We start from the raw sequence: 4,563 nt of genomic DNA on the forward strand, positions 1-4,563 counted from the left end.
GTTTCGTCATGAAAATTGAATTTTGCCATGATCACTGTCTTAGGTTTCCATCGTTGCAATAAATACCACAACCAAAAACAATATGAGAGGAAAGGGTTTATTTCAGCTTGTTCTACATCACAGTCCATCACTAACTGAAGTCAGGGAAGAAACTCAAACCCGGCAAGAACCTGGAGGCAGGAGCTGCCGCAGAGGCCATAGAGGGGCACTGGTTACTGGTTTGCTCACTCAGCCCGCTGTCTTGTATAACCCAGAAACTCATCCCTACCACTAAGGGGTAGGGTGGAGTCACCACCCACATCGAGCTGGGCCCTCCCCCATCAGTCATCAACTAAGAAAATGAACTACCAGCTTGTACACAGGCCAATCTGGTAGGGACATTTTCTCAATTACTGTTCCCTCTTCCAAAATGATCCCAGCCTGTGTCAAGTTGTCATAAAAGCTAGTCTGTACAATCACCAAGGCGATTTCCCCAGGGCAAGGCTTATCCCTGGCACTCTGGACGTGCCGACCCTTGCTATTTCCCCAAATGTGGGAAAGTTGACTGCATAATTTGTGGTGATGGGGGAGGTCAGCATGCTCTGCACTGTGGGAAGAAAGGAAATTGGAGGGACACAGAGCCCAGAACCGGGAGGCTGAGAAGAGTGGGTTCATGGTGTACAATTGGAGGTCATGGCTTACCATTGCAGCTGTGGACTTGTCACCAGGACTGAAGAAAAATTTTAAGGAAAAACTAACTGCAAAAAGGCAATTTCAGTTATAATTGTCTACTGTAAATAGAGTTAAGAGAAGTTCTTCAAAGATCTTTCTTATGATAAGTCACATGCGAATGACAAGGCCTTTGGCTTTCATTGACTCATTTACCAGGAAGGTAGCACAACCCAAAACTCCAAAAAGACAAAGGGGAGCAGGTGAAGTACTGAGCTAATGTGTGTTGCTAGCATGAGCGTGGCCGGGCTAAGGACTTCAGTGCCTCAAACCCATGGAAATGGCAAGGCCTTCCCTTGATTCCAGGATGGATGTTGACAGGATGGGCTAAAAGTATCAACCATAGCTTCCTCCTCCAAATGACTGCAGCCTGAGACTGCACTGCGCCTCTTCATAGACCTCTTATCCAGATTAGCCAATCAGCAAATATGCACACACACACACACACACACACACACACACACACACACGCATACATATATCTATATATATGAATGAGAGAGAAACACCCTGAGTTTCCCAGGCTACTACTGGTGCATCTCCATCTGAGAGCATGGCCCACCCAGCCCCAGTATTTTGGTATGTGTGTCTATGTTTCTTCATTCCCCATTGCCCCAGGCAGGTCAGTTGCATCAGAGTTTGTTTGGAAATAATGGTGAATGGACAGTAGGATGGAAAGATAAATTACTACCCACCTTGGCAAAAGCTGTATTGCTGTTGCTGTGCCTGGAGGAATTGGCAACAGTTTGGGGGAGAAGGCAAAGTATCTGTCGGACTTTGAAAGATGAGTAGAGCCGACTCGGTGAAGAATGGGGGAAGAATTGTAGACGCATTGCTTGTCAGTGACAGAGCAGTTTTCAGGGAGAAAGAAGTTATTTTGGTGCATGGTTTAAAAGCTCTTGGTGGGGAAGTTACCTGTAGCTGCACAAGTTCATAACACGAGGTATATCTCAGCAGACTAGTGTGAAGAGAGACCCCAATCAAAGCCACACTCCTGAGCCACACTCTTTCCCCCTTGATCAAAGCTTTCCAGTGAATGTCTTCTGGTTCCTCCAGGAGACTACAACCTGATTTTTACTACTCGCACTGGTAGACCGAAGCTGATCACATGCATACAGTTTGCAGGTTCAGGGGAGCATTCCGAGACCTTCCTAACAGTGTGACCATTCTCCTACATCACTGTCCTCTGTGACCTCAGACTTTCCCCCTCCTGTTCTTTCGTTTGTATGTTTGTTTTTGTTTTGTTCTTTGTTTTTTTGTTTCTTTCAAGACAGGTTTTCTTTCTTTCTTTTTTTTTTTTTTTTTTTGTTTTTTGAGACAGGGTTTCTCTGTGTAGCCCTGGCTGTCCTGGAACTCACTTTGTAGACCAGGCTGGCCTCAAACCCAGAAATACGCCTGCCTCTGCCTCCCGAGTGCTGGGATTAAAGGCCTGTGCCACCACGCCTGGCCCATCTCCTGTCCTTGTCACTTATTTTCCTCCACAGTCACAGGTTTCTGTTTTGTGACTGCCCCCAGAGGCTTCTCTGACTTTGGCTGTTTTCCTCGGGAAATCACACCAACTCTTCATGCTGAAGGCTAGATGGTTTGGGCTCTCTCTCTCTCTCTCCAGCCTAGAACTTAGTTGTATGGCTCAGGTTGGCCTAGACCGTGCAGTGACCCTCTGTCTTTGTGCCCCTGCGCTGGTGTCATGGATCTGGGTATTGGGTTTTTCTTTTATTCTGAGGTGAGAGTTTCACTGTTAACCATAATTGGTCTTGAACTCTGTGGCTCATGTGATCCCCCTGGCTCATCTTCCTCAATAGGTATGTGCCACCATGTCTGTCCTACTTGACAGTATCTTCAGAGATTTACTTCTTTTTATTTCATGTGAATGAGAGTTTTGCCTGGCTATAAGTGTATATAGTGCCCATAGAGGCCAAAAGACAGTGTCCTATCCCTTGGGACTGGAGTTTCAAATGGTTGTGAGCTGCCCTGTGTTGCTAGAAACTGATTCCAGGCCCTTTGAAAGAGCAGCCAGTGCTCTTAATCTTGATCCGCCTTGACAACCCTCTACTGGACACGTTTAAACACTCGTATTAGGACCTGAACTATAAATCCAAGGCTAAACTCTCCCCACCCCAACGTTCAGTTGGTAGCACTGTTACACCTAAGGTACCGGATCTGAAAGCCCAAGAGGCGTTCCCATTCCGAAAACTGATAACCAGTTTAGGCCTGCTTGACTCCCACAGACCCATCCCCTGGTTTCTTTGTTTTCTGAAACATTTCTGCAATGAACTGACAGTGCAGTTTGTCTTGATTTACTTGGGACTGTCACAATTGTTGCATTAAAGCCCTATATCCCATCTGCTGTTATTTACTTACTTTTAGCTGCAGATGAAATTGGTTCAAGCTCATCACTGAAAACCCCTGGGCTCACCCTCAGGTCTAAACTCAGAGCTCTCCTCTCCAGCTTCTTCTGTGTCCCCGGAGTAGGCAGCCGTGATTCCTGCGGCAACCCATCATGTAGCACCAGAAGAAATTCTCCCCTGGAATAAAGGTGTTAGGAAAATCTCTGGCTGAAAAGCTACATTCACTATCCCCAAACCATGGTCAAGAGGATAAGACATGTACATGACATGTCTACCCTGAGGCTGGGGTGAAGAACATCAAAGGACAGTAAAGTGCAGGGCGGGGAATAAGGCAGGCAGGACACTAACTAGTCCTCTGCCAGGCAAGCCTGTGAGATCCAGCTTGTTAGGGGCTAGGCACCTGAATCTACCTGAGAAGAAAGAACCAGAAAAATCCTCAAGTCAGATGTGATAGCACTTACCTGTGATCCTAACACTTGGAAAGTGAGATAGGAGGATTAGGAGGTCAAGGCTAGCCTTGGCTACAATACTGAGTTCAAGGTTTACAGGAAATCCTACCAGTAAATAAACAAACAAATAAATAATCCTGAGTCACCTCACTGTCTGCAGAGCAAAGTCCATGGTGTTGTGCCAGGCATGCAAAATCCTCAGTGTGTCTCTGCCTTTTCCTGTGCCTGTCTCTACTCCCTTAATACCTAAACCTGGGTAAACAGTATTGAGCAAGATCCACCCTTCCTAACAGAATCCCAGTTAAGACGTGTGACTCAGGTCAGGCACACTCCTTTCCCGGAAGGCTTTCTGACCATCACACTGCACAAGCAAAGGGGTGTGATGGGGGGCGGGGGGGGGGGCTATTTGTCAAGCTGATCTGAACGTAGTCTTTATGCGAAACCACATGGGATCAATCTTGTGAAGCGAGCTCTAGCACAGCGTTCAGCCACCGGGCTTGTACTCAGCCCTGGATGTTTGTCTGGCTATGTAGCAATCCTCCTGCCTCAGTCACCAGAATTACAGGTACTAACCCTGGATTTTTAACAAAAGTGTTCTGTTAGCCCAAATGAGAGGGGAAGAGCTAAAGTGAGCACTCGGTATAAAAATAGATTAGTGATAAAGTGAGCACTTCCAGACAACCCCCGCCCCCTCACCCCCCTCCCACTCCCACTCCACCCCCACCCCGGTAAAGAGGAAGCATTGAGTGCCTCTAGAAACTGAATGCCCAGGACATTGCTGCCTTTATTTTACTAATTTACCTAATTTATAGTAATCAGAAGTAAACTGTCAAGAGACACTAGAAGTTTGCCCACGTTTAAGTGTTTTACTACTTTTTTTTTTTTTTTAATTCTTAAATATTGTGTGAACAAAATTTCAATTGGCTGCACTTTCTAACTCTAAGGATTTTGCGATTCATGGCACCATCGATCCCAGATTCCCTCATAGTGTGATAATATCCCATTTCTTCTTTCGGTTGTGCTATGCAAATATATGTATAATTTATATATGCATAGGT

At 46.0% G+C, this 4,563-nt stretch overlaps 1 pseudogene; it reads left to right on the forward strand.

The window, feature by feature from the left end:
• Positions 1-451: 451 nt before the first annotated feature.
• On the forward strand, positions 452-585 carry LOC115063565 (annotated as a pseudogene).
• The last annotated feature ends 3,978 nt before the right edge of the window (positions 586-4,563 follow it).

This window comes from Mus pahari, chromosome 2 (genome assembly GCF_900095145.1).
Source record: "Mus pahari chromosome 2, PAHARI_EIJ_v1.1, whole genome shotgun sequence".
Classification (NCBI taxonomy): domain Eukaryota; kingdom Metazoa; phylum Chordata; class Mammalia; order Rodentia; family Muridae; genus Mus; species Mus pahari.